Source organism: Gnatocerus cornutus, chromosome 8 (genome assembly GCF_029298725.1).
Source record: "Gnatocerus cornutus isolate USDA-ARS CGAHR chromosome 8, icGnaCorn1.1, whole genome shotgun sequence".
Taxonomy (NCBI): Eukaryota; Metazoa; Arthropoda; class Insecta; order Coleoptera; family Tenebrionidae; genus Gnatocerus; species Gnatocerus cornutus.
Genome location: NC_142240.1, coordinates 7,624,662 through 7,637,788, shown reverse-complemented (window position 1 = coordinate 7,637,788; position 13,127 = coordinate 7,624,662). Strand labels below are relative to the sequence as shown.

The 13,127-nt window shown below is 32.8% G+C and overlaps 1 protein-coding gene across 1 annotated transcript in view; it reads right to left on the bottom strand.

Annotated features, from left to right (window-relative positions):
- The window catches only part of LOC148169403 (G1/S-specific cyclin-D2-like), a 36,494-nt gene that overhangs the window by 1,313 nt on the left and 22,054 nt on the right, over positions 1-13,127 (bottom strand). The window lies entirely within an intron of this gene.

The following is a 13,127-nucleotide window of genomic DNA, read 5'->3' as shown; positions in this document are numbered from 1 at the left end:
CATTCGTATGAGAGTCACAACTCTGGCAATTACGACACGATAACTACAAAATTTGGTACGATTGTTCACATTGGCTTGATTATTAAAAGTGCAAATTTTCATTATTTTAAGTTGATAAATACAGATTTTACAAGGCCTAATTTTCCATTTAAATGATTCCAATAGTATATTAGTCGCAAAACTAGAACTTTGGCATTTACGGCAGGATAACTAAAAAATTTGGCACGATACTAACTGTGACATGGGTGTCAAGTGTGTCAACATTCAACATTACAAAACTGAAACTATAGATTTTACAATTCTTAGTATTTAACAGGTACAAATCCACTAGTATATTCGTCCAAGTGCCATAATTTTGGCATTCAAGACACTATAATGCCGAAATTTGGAACGATTATAAACTGTGGTATAATTATTAAGTGTGCCAATTTTCAAGATTAAAAGTGCGAAATTTCAGATTTGCCTGTGCTTACTTTTCAATATTGACGAATTCACCAATAAATTAGTTCTAGTACATTCGTATGAGTGCCACAACTCTGGTATTTATGACACGATAACTACAAAATTTAGTACGATTACTCACTTTGGCATGATTACTATGACTGCCAACTTTCATGATTTTAAGTTAAGAAATACAGATTTTACAAGACTTGATTTTCCAGTAGTATACTATTCATAGTACCAAAACTTTGGCATTTACGGCACCATAGCTAGTAAAAATGACAACTTTCAGTAAGTCTAAAGCTACAGATTTTACAAAGTTTGATCTTCAACATAAACGGATTTTTTAGTACACTCGTATGAGTGCCACAATTCTGGTATTTACGGCACAATAATTACAAAATTTGGTACGATTACTCACTTTGGGATAAGTGAGTAATCGTATGCCAACTTTCAATATTATAAGTCAAAAACTACAGATTTGACAATGCTTAGTCTTCAAAAGAACGAATTTTCTAGTACATTCGTATGAGAGTCACAACTCTGGCAATTACGACACTATAACTACAAAATTTGGTACGATTGTTCACATTGGCATGATTGTTAAAAGTGCAAATTTTCATTATTTTAAGTTAGTAAATTCAGATTTTACAAGGCCTAATTTTCCATTTAAATGATTCCATTAATATATTAGTCGCAAAACCAGAACTTTGGCATTTAGGGCAGGATAACTACAAAATTTGGCACGAATACTAATTGTGACATGGGTGTCAAGTGTGTCAACATTCAACATTACAAAACAGAAACTACACAGTTTACAATTACGAATTATGGATGAATCCACTAGTATATTCGTCCAAGTGCCATAATTTTGGCTTTCAAGAAAATATAATGCCGAAATTTGGTACAATTATAAACTGTGGTATAATTATTAAGTGTGCCAATTTTCAAGATTATAAGTGCGAAATTTCAGATTTGGCAGTGCTTCGTTTTCAATATTGACGAATTCACCAATAAATTAGTTCTAGTACATTCGTATGAGTGCCACAACTCTGGTATTTATGGCACGATAACTACAAAATTTGGTACGATTACTCACTTTGGCATGATTACTATGACTGCCAACTTTCATGATTTTAAGTTAAGAAATACAGATTTTACAAGACTTGATTTTCCAGTAGTATACTATTCATAGTACCAAAACTTTGGCATTTACGGCACCATAACTAAAAAATTTGGTACGATTGGCAAAGTTAGTAAAAATGACAACTTTTAAAATTATAAGTCAAAAACTACAGATTTAACAATGCTTAGTCCTCAACAGGAACGAATTTTCTAGTTCATTCGTATGAGTGCCACAACTCTGGCAATTACGACACGATAACTTCAAAATTTGGTACGATTGTTCACATTGGCATGATTATTAAATGTGCAAATTTTCATTATTTTAAGTTAATAAATGCAGATTTTACAAGGCCTAATTTTCCATTTAAATGATTCCATTAACATATTAGTCGCAAAACCAGAACTTTGGCATTTAGGGCAGGATAACTACAAAATTTGGCACGGTTACTAATTGTGACATGGGTGTCAAGTGTGTCAACATTCCACATTACTTAGTATTTAATAGGTACGAATCCATTAGTGTACTCGTTTAAGTACCATAATTTTGGCGTTCAAGACACTATAATGCCGAAATTTGGTACGATTACAAACTGTGTTATAGTTATTAAGTGTGCGAAATTTCAGATTTGGCAGTGCTTAATTTTCAATATTGACGAATTCACCAATAAATTAGTTCGAGTACATTCGTATGAGTGCCAGAACTCTGATATTTACGGCACGATAACTACAAAATTTGGTACGATTACTCACTTTGGCATGATTACTATGAGTGCCAACTTTTATGATTTTAAGTTAAGAAATACAGATTTTACAAGACTTAATTTTCCAGTAGTAATACTATTCGTAGGAACAAAACTTTGGCATTTACGGCACCATAACGAAAAAATTTGGTATGATTACTCACTTTGGCATGATTATTAAGAATGCCAATTTTTATCATTTTAAGTGACAAAATACAGATTTTACAAGGCTTGCTTTATATTTTAACCGTTTTCACAAGTATACTAGAGTAAGGATCATAACTGTTATTTACGACACAATAATTACAAAATTTGGTACCATCATTCAATTTGGCATGGTTAGTAAGAATGCCAACTTTCAATAAGTCTAAAACTACAGATTTTACAATGTTGGACTCTTCGACATGAACGGATTTTTAGTACACTTGTACACAACTCTGGTATTTACGGCACGATAACTACAAAATTTGGTACGATTACTCACTTTGGCATGATTACTATGAGTGCCAACTTTCATGATTTTAAGTTAAGAAATACAGATTTTACAAGACTTGATTTTCCATTAGTATACTAATCATAGGATCAAAACTTTGGCATTTCCGGGACCATAGCTAAAAAATTTGGTACGATTACTCACTTTGGCATAGTTAGTAAAAATTACAACTTTCAAAATTATAAGCTAGTTTTTTAAAGAATAGAATCCACAGTTTGTGATCTAACTCTGGTATTCAAAACACTATAATGTCAAAATTTGGCATGCGGTATAATTATTAGATATGCCAAATTTCAAGTTTATAGGTTTCAAATACAAATTCTGCTTATTTTTAATTACTTCAGAAAATGCTTGTATAGTTGTTTGACTGCTAGTCCTGGTGCCAAATTCTGGTAGCGAAAATCATAAAATTTGGCATAAATATTAAAAGTGCGAAAATTCAAGTTCGTACTTTGAGCAACCGCTGGTACTAACAATGTCGGTTTCAAAAATATTTACGACGGCAAACAAGGAAGACAAATTATCCGTTCTGGCAACGTGTTCAATTGAGAGGGGTTCTTGAAATCGGCATTTTTTGTTTGCGGTATCGTTCGTTAATCGCTCGTCTTGTCGCAGGAACGTATATTCCAGGTGTCACGATGTCGTTGTCCCTGCTCGCCCCTATCTTTATGTTTTATTAATTTCACTACGAAAGTTTCCTTCGTCCCCCCCGATAAAAGCACGCGAGGTTAAGAAACTAAAAGCATATGCCAAGGTAGAAAACTACCGATAGTACGGCTAGCAGGTGGTGCTCATCCCGAAGAGCTTCCTTATGCCGCGTCCTTCGAGTTCCAAGTCATGCTTCTGGAAGCAGCACACGCCGCAAGACACGCGCTTGTTATTTGTAACGTTGATGGTTACGCTCGATGAACTTCCTTCCAACAGATCGGTTTTCGGTTTCAAGACATTCAATTAATGATGGCAAAGTGCAACAGTTGGTGCAACCGGTACGCGGGTCATGAAAGAATCAAACTCGAACTCAAAGTAGGTAAGAGTTTGGAGGTCGTTGGAAGCTGCTATGGCATCTGTTCGAAGATTTAAAAACACATTAATGAGCATCTCGCGGACGACGCAAGGTGCATTCTATAAAACGGACGCAATACTACCTGCCTTATGTCTGCCACCTGCCTCCGACGTAATTATTGAAAGCAGAAATTACCCTCTGACATGAACTCTACAAGTCGTCGACCGAACGCTTTTCGAGCAAAACAAGAATTTTCACACGAAAATGAAACACAGGTAGAATTTAACAAAGAGGATTCAACCTTGGTAAAGCTTATTCTAAATTTGAAAGGTATTGTGTAATTTGGAGTTAGCACAGGCACCGTTTTCATCCAGTTCTATTCAATAGGGGGTTGTTTTTTTACCGTTTTTTCTAGGGGTACCGGAATCTCATATAAATTTCAATTCAACTTTCACCTCGAGTTGGGGCATCTTTCAATATGCAGGATGTCACCCCTGAAGTTTTATGTCTTTGGATCTTGTAAAGAAAAATTGAAGCGTGAGTTCACAGGTCGTTTTTTTTTATTTAAGGGGTTGGCAACTGTTGGTACTACCCTAAAATATGTCACATCATATTCCATTTTTCGTCGTCAAAAGACGTTATTAGCATAATTTTAGATTCAGCTCGTAGCTCCGATAACTGACAGAATTACGTATCATCTGATGATCAAATCAAATCTTGTTATGCCTAATCATTGTCAAAATCATCAGAAGATAATGAATTCTTTCTATAAAACAATCAAAATTGAAATGATTGTAATAAGAATAAGATTGTTCTATCAGTAAATTAATTATGATAATGAGCACCAAAAATTAAATGATCATGATCTAATAAAAGATCAATTATGCTGATTCTTTGATCAACTTGGAAATAATTCTCAGACTTTAGTGTTCTAATATTGACAATGATTATAAAACATTACCTATGATCACAGAAATTGAACGAAGTTATCGAAAAATAATGCAAATGATCGTGACAATGATCATTCCATGATTCACTGATCAACAAATGTGAAATAAAGAAACTCAATTCTGATAGTGATTCAGATCATGATTAAAAAAGTGGCTGCTTGATCAAGAAAATGGAATCCAGACAATGATCGTAATAATCAGATGATATTGATTTGAGACAGATATTGATTTTGATAATGATCGTATTAATTTTCAAAATATTGTCACAATGATAATATCATAAATTGATGAACTAAAAATTGTGACGTTTTAATCAACTATGCTAAAGAGTAAATTAACTAAATGTGTGTATTCTGATAATGATTTTGATCATGGTTAAAATGTTAAAATGATCTTTAAACTATTATAATAGATTAAAACTATCTGATTATTCTTCCCATAATCATAGTATAAGTTGATGAACAACTAAAAACTTTGACTTTTTGTTACACTAGATTAGAAACTATTTTTATAATTTGATCAAGAACATTTTATTTTACAAAAATTTCTTATGATCATGTATCTGATTATGATGAAAAATAAAGTATGTAGTTCAGTTTTCTAATATTGACAATGATCCTGCCGATGGATATAAACATTACCTATGATCACAGAAATTGAACGAAGTTATGGAGAAATAATGCAAATGATCGTGACAATGATCATTCCCTGATTCACTGATCAACAAATCTGAAATAAAGAAACTCAATTCTGATAATAATTCAGATCATGATTAAAAAAGTGTCTGTTTGATCAAGAAAATGGAACCAATCTGACGACGATGATAATGATAATCAGATGATTTTGATTTGAGAAAGATATTGATGAACTAAAAATTGTGATGCTTTAATCAACTATACTACAGAAAGTAATTTATTTATTAGCTAAAGGTGTGTATTCTGATGATATTGATCATGGGTAAAATGTCAAAATGGTTTAGACAATCTGATCAGTTTTGGAGAAATAACCAAATCTGATAATGATCAACAAACGTAACAAAATTTAGATGCGTTGTTGTTTCTGATATTGATTTTTTCAATGATCATATAATTGTGAATCATAACCATGATCCCCCTTAATCAACCAACGTAAAATATTAGCCAAAGATGTGTATTATGATAATGATTTTAATCATGGTTAAGATGTCAAAATGATCTTTAAACTATTATAATAGGTTTAAACTGTCTTATTATTCTTCCAATGATCATATTATAAGTTGATGAGCAACCAAAAATTCTGACTTTTTGATAAACCAGATTAGCAATTGTTTTTCATAATTTGATTAGGAACATTTTATTTTACAGAAATTTCTTATGATCATGTATCTGACCATTATGAAAAAAATTGTAGTTATTAAAATGATCAACAAAATCGAATCATTTTTGGACAGATAACCCGATCTAATAATAACCCAGAAAATATTCATAATAATCATACAAGGTGTTTTATAAATGTTTCTAGCATCAAGGGTGGCTTTGGAATTCCTGTCGTACACTATTTTGCCGCTTTGTTTTCATAGTGAATATAACTATCTTGAAAATTATTTATGTTATTTCGTGTTCGATTTTTAGGTTTTCAACCACAACTGGAACAGTTTATTTTTCAAAACTTACATTGCTCCATGTTTGAGGTTAACTGCAAATGTCAGTTGAAAAATCGAAACCCACATTTGTAATGAGCGGCAAATTTCTTTGACATTTCATAGCCACCCTTGATGCTAGAGACATTTATAAACATCTTGTATAACAATTCTTATAATAATGATTGTATAAATAATAATCACCCTAACCCATAAAATTAAACGCCGATTACCAGTAAAAATTGTAAAAATGAAATAAAACGTGTTGACTTCAGTGTTGCAGATGTCAATCTCAATCAAACTGAAGTTTGTTGTGAACTCTGCCGATCATAACAATTCCAATAAAATATCGACCAGGTGTATTGGTTCTGCGTCTAAAGATACGCAATCTTAAGCAAACGCCACATTTTCTGGTCCTCCAATAACACAATTTTTATGGATCTTCCATATCTTCCACGCTTCACTTGAATTCCTCAACTGCGATTTCAAACAAAAACGCAGCTGCTCGCCCATCATAACGCACAATCGTCATCGCATTACATCACGATCAGTATTTGCTTTGGCCCAATATGTGAACCTTCTTGGTTTCATTGTTACACTTCTTATTGTAACATTTTCCATTGTTGGTGAATTTGGTCCCCTCGTCTTCGCACCTGCCAGCGAAGTTTTCTTTCGCGATTTGCATTAATAAATTCGTCGGGGAGGCAATTTCGGGGAGTTCCGGGACGAGGGCAGCTGCTTGACCGCGACCGGAATACACATCTGGATCCGGGGTGTTTTGGGGTGGTGCCCGGAGCTCAGCTCGCGTCACCTGAGTGCAGATAACTTTACACCGAAAGCGGCGATAAAACACAACCCACTTCCCGAATTGGTCAAGCGAGAAGAGGGAGATTGCCGAATCCAGGGTGGAATCCCATCTGGTGGTTTGGAATTATCGAAAAGTCGAAAATTGTAGCACGCGACCCAATGAAGTTGAAGTCATGTCTTTGATTAATTGAAGGAATTGGGACATTGTCGAACTGAGGATGTTGTGCAGATGTTCGAAACGTCTTGCAAAAGACGGTTTTGTGATCATTTGACCACAAGTCTACTCAGGTTTTGCGTTTATTGCATGGCAAGACAGATTTCATCTCATAACCTCAAAATTGACAATTTTTAATCAAAGACTTGACTTGAAATGTCAAGGGACAGAAATAAAAAATATCAAGAAGATGAGTGATTTGGTGTAAAAATCTGGAAAATTCTGACCAAATTTAGACACGAAATCAAGAGAATAATACAAAACATACAAAAATGTTTCTAACATCAAGGGTGGCTCTGGAATTTCTGTCGTATACTATTTTGCCGCTTTGTTTTCATAGTGAATATAACTATCTTGAAATTTATTTATAATGATATTTACGTCAATGACGTTTCAGTTACAGTTTTGTGTTTTGATTTTCAGGTTTTAAACTACAACTATAGTATATCCGGTGAGAGATTGGGAGATTTCGACAGTTGACATATAGGTTGGCAGCAAATTCTACTACAAAATACACTAAAAACACTAAATTCCTACGCGAAATGAATTGACAGGGTTGTCAGTAATTAGGATTATTTTGTTATTTTAAATTTCGCGCGTATGCGTCGTTTTGGTGACTTTTCTGTCATTCAAACTCTCACTGTACGAACTATAGAACAGTTTATTTCTCAAAATTTACTTTGCTCCATGTTTGAGGTTATCTGCAAATGTCAGTTGAAAAATCGAAACATTTGTTATGAGCGGCAAATTTCTTTGACATTTCATAGCCACCTTTGATGCTAGAAACATTTATAAAAATCTTGTAGAATATAATGAAAAGAAGGGATCTAATGCGAATCCTATAGAAAATCTAGGAAATCAAAAAAAAATCTGAAAAAAATATGAAGCGTATTTCGAGAATCCAAAAGAATCTAAAAAAAATCCCAAAAAATTAAGGAAAATACGACATTCCATAGAAGTTAGATGGAATCTAAAAAGAAACCAAAAATCCAAGAACCCGTAAATTCGTCTAAAACAGTCCTTAATCCGCCTCTGGTCTCGCCGAATGACAAGAAAGAGATTTGCACGTGATGTCTGGCTGTGAATCATTTCTTTGAATCGGCGATAAAAACAAGCTGCAAGTGTCCGAGATTCCGAGATGCATAACGGAAGTGTAGAAAAAAAAAGCACAATTCTAAATTTAGCGATCGAGATGACCGCATCTCGGGAGGCCATGGAATATGAGGTAAAAATTGATTGACATTTAAGACAAGTGTCAAATACTGGAGTGTTTTGAAAAAATCAGGCAGGTCATGACTCCAATGACTGAGATTTAAAATGTCAATCGATGACTGACGTTTAAATCCATTACGTAAAAATTTTATACTAGGTGGCATTTTTTTATTTGTTTTTTTCACTGTTACCAAATTATGAATGAAAATCATGGCCTGTCTAATTAATTTTATAAATGACACTTTTTTTCTCAAAATAAACATTGACATTTCAGACATGACATTTTGGACAAAAAAATGACAAATCTGTCACATATTTAGTTATCAAATGTCAAAATTGTAGTGTTACCAAATTATGAAACAAACCCATGGCCTGCCTAATTAATTTTTTTAGATGACACATTTTTGTTTTTCAAAGACAACTAGACTTGAAATTATTGACATTTTTTTACACTGACATTAAACTGACATTTCAGACACATATTAGCAATGACATTTTGGGTTAAACGAGTCAAATCTGCCAATTATTTAGTTTTCAAATGTCAAAATGGTAGTGTTATAAAATTATGAAACTAAATCATGGCCTACCCTATTAATTTTTTAAATGACACTTTTTTTTCTCAAAGTAATCATTCACATTTCAGACATGACATTTTGGACAAAAAAAAAGTCAAATCTGTCACATAAGTAGTAATCAAATGTCAAAACTGTAGTGTGAAATTGTGAAACAAACCCATGGCCTGCCTAATTAGTTTTTTAAATGACACATTTTTGTTTCTCAAAGACAACTAGACTTGAAATTATTGACATTTTTTACATTGACATTAAACTGACATTTCAGAAACATATGAGCAATGTTGGGCTAAAAGAGTCAAATCTGCCATATATTTAGTTTTCATACTAAGTGGCATTTTTTCATTTGGTTTTTTCCACTGTTACCAAATTGCGAATGAAAATCATGGCCTGTCTAATTAATTTTATAAATGACACTTTTTTTTTCTCAAAGTAAACATTGACATTTCAGACAAAAAAAATGTCAAATCTGTCACATATTTAGTTATCAAATGTCAAAATTGCAGTGTTACCAAATTGTAAAACAAACCCATGGCCTGCTTAATTAATTTTTTAAATGACACATTTTTGTTTTTCAAAGTCAACTAGACTTAAAATTATTGACATTTTTTTACATTGACATTAAACTGACATTTCAGAAACATATGAGCAATGTTGGGCTAAAAGAGTCAAATCTGCCATATATTTAGTTTTCATACTAAGTGGCATTTTTTCATTTGGTTTTTTCCACTGTTACCAAATTGCGAATGAAAATCATGGCCTGTCTAATTAATTTTATAAATGACACTTTTTTTTCTCAAAGTAAACATTGACATTTCAGACAAAAAAAATGTCAAATCTGTCACATATTTAGTTATCAAGTGTCAAAATTGCAGTGTTACCAAATTGTAAAACAAACTCATGGCCTGCTTAATTAATTTTTTAAATTACACATTTTTGTTTTTCAAAGACAACTAGACTTGAAATTATTGGCATTTTTTTACACTGACATTAAACTGACATTTCAGACACATATTAGCAATGACATTTTGGGCTAAACGAGTCAAATCTGCCAATTATTTAGTTTTCAAATGTCAAAATGGTAGTGTTATAAAATTATGAAACTAAATCATGGCCTACCTTATTAATTTTTTAAATGACACTTTTTTTTCTCAAAGTAAACATTCACATTTCAGACATGACATTTTGGACAAAAAAAAGTCAAATCTGTCACATAATTAGTAATCAAATGTCAAAACTGTAGTGTGAAATTGTGAAACAAACCCATGGCCTGCCTAATTAGTTTTTTAAATGACACATTTTTGTTTCTCAAAGACAACTATACTTGAAATTATTGACATTTTTTACATTGACATTAAACTGACATTTCAGAAACATATGAGCAATGTTGGGCTAAAAGAGTCAGATCTGCCATATATTTAGTTTTCATACTAGGTGTCATTTTTTCATTTGCTTTTTTTTCACTGTTACCAAATTGTGAAAAAAAATCATGACCTGTCTAATTAATTTTATAAATGACACTTTTTTTTCTTAATGTAAACATTGACATTTCAGACAAAAAAAAGGTCAAATCTGTCACATATTTAGTTATAAAATGTCAAAATTGCAGTGTTACCAAATTGTGAAAGAAACCAATGGCCTGCCTAATTAATTTTTTAAATGACACATTTTTGTTTCTCAAAGTCAACTAGACTTAAAATTATTGACATTTTGTTTACATTGATATTAAACTGACATTGCAGACACATATCAGCAGTTTTGGGCTAAAAGAGTCAAATCTGCAATATATTCAGTTTTCATACTAGATGTCATTTTTTTCATTTGTTTTTTTCACTGTTACCAAATTATGAATGAAAATTATGGCCTGTCTAATTAATTTTATAAATGACACATTTTTTTCAAAGTAAACATTGACATTTCAGACATGTCATTTTAGACAAAAAAATGTCAAATCTGTCACATATTTAGTTATCAAATGTCAAAAGTGTAGTGTTACCAAATTGTGAAACAAACCCATGGCCTGCCTAATTAATTTTTTAAATGACACAACATATTTTTTGTTCTCGATGGCAACTGAGCATGAAATTATTGACACTATTTTTACATTGTCATTAAACGGACATATCAGACACTCGTCCGCAATGACAGTTTGGACAAAAAAAAGTCAAATCTGCCACATATTTAGTTTTGAAATGTCAAAACTGCTGCGACTTTGACATTGAGACTTATTTGTAACCAAAATTGATAAAGGTCGCTTTACACCATAAGGGGTGTTTCACGCAATCATGACCTCCCAAGATATGAAATATTTCGAAATAATAATATTTCTAACGGTACAGCCTTCGCCCCGCGCGTAACGGTAGAACCGTCTGCATCCCCCAACCCCAAGCAGTCGCGAAAGAAAACCATCCTGTCCTTTGACAAAGCCCGTAATCATAATCGAAACTTCCAAGCCCCACAAAAGCGAGTCTGACCGGAGGGGTAGTAAACGAACCAAGTTTTTTTTTCTTTGGCACCCTTCGATTAGTCGTCTTGTGCACCATATAACAAAAGACCCAAGTACAGGACTTTTTGCCTGATGGTCCTTAGATTTCTTCACAATGCGTCCGTGGGGTTCCTTACTAACTACTTGCATAACACCTGGCAGGGCTCGTGTCGTCTACCAAGATGCTGCGAGAATGCAAAATACAATACTGTCTGGGGCCGAGGGATGCAGTATTGTGACTTAAGATGGGTGACGGTAGAGCACGCGACCTCAAAGGGCGCATCTGTGGAGTCTCGACCAGACGGTTCAGGTAAAAGTTAAGAAAGGGACTGCGAAATTTGCGGTAGGTTAAGAAGAAGAAAGAGCATGACCTAGCCGGCGACACCTGGGGATGATAGGTGCGCGGTTCCGGGTCGTTTTAGCATAATGGTATTAATGTTAAAAAGTGCCAAAGGGTAGAATTGATTTAATTTTTAGGGTTGGCAGTTCTAAGAAGTATCGTTTGAACTATAGTTTGAGAGTTACATTTGAAAAAAAATTCATTTGTTTGGAGTTTAGAAAACTGAACTTTCAAAATTTGAGAGTTGGAGATGAAAAAGTAGTAAATCAGATCATAAAACATTCCCTAATTTGAGAGTTATATGGCTGTAAAAACTAGATCGAAAAATACAGCCGAGTTATTTCAGCAGAAGAATGAGAGTTAGAGTTGAAGAAATTATCTCATTGTTCTAAAAGTGAGAAAATATAAGTTGCGTGTTTTTCAGAATTTGAGAGTTAGCTAACAAGAAAATTAGCTCTTAAGGAAAGTCGCGGGTTTTTCGAAGTTTGAGAGTTAAAGTTAGTTGAAGAACTTTGAAGAAATTTGAAAATTTGAGTCCTTAAAAGTTTGAGAGTTAAAGTTAGAGTAAAAGTTTCACCAATTTATTCACAAAAGAGCAAAAATAATAATTCTTAAAAATTAGAGAGTTACCGTAGAAGAAATTAGTTTAGAAAACTGTATTTTAAAAATTTGAGAGTTAGAGATGAAAAAGTTAGTAAATCAGATCATAAAACATTCCCTGATTGTTAAAAATTTGAAAGTTATATAGCTGTAAAAACTAGATCGAAAAATACTGTCGAGTTATTTCAGCAGAAGAATGAGAGTTAGAGTTGAAGAAATTATCTCATTATCTCATTGTTCTAAAAGTGAGAAGATATAAGTTGTGTGTTTTTCAGAATTTGAGAGTTAGCTAACAAGAAAATTAGCTCTTAAAGAAAGTCGGGGGTTTTTCGAAGTTTGAGAGTTAAAGTTAGTTGAAGAACTTTGAAGAAATTTGAAAATTTGAGTCCTTAAAAGTTTGAGAGTTAAATAAATAATAATAAATTTAATTGGTTTAAAGTGGAAAATTGAACTTATGAAAGTTTGAGAGTTAAAGATGAAAAGTCAGTTATTTCGCTTTGTTTGTAAAAGACAAAAAAAAAGGTAAA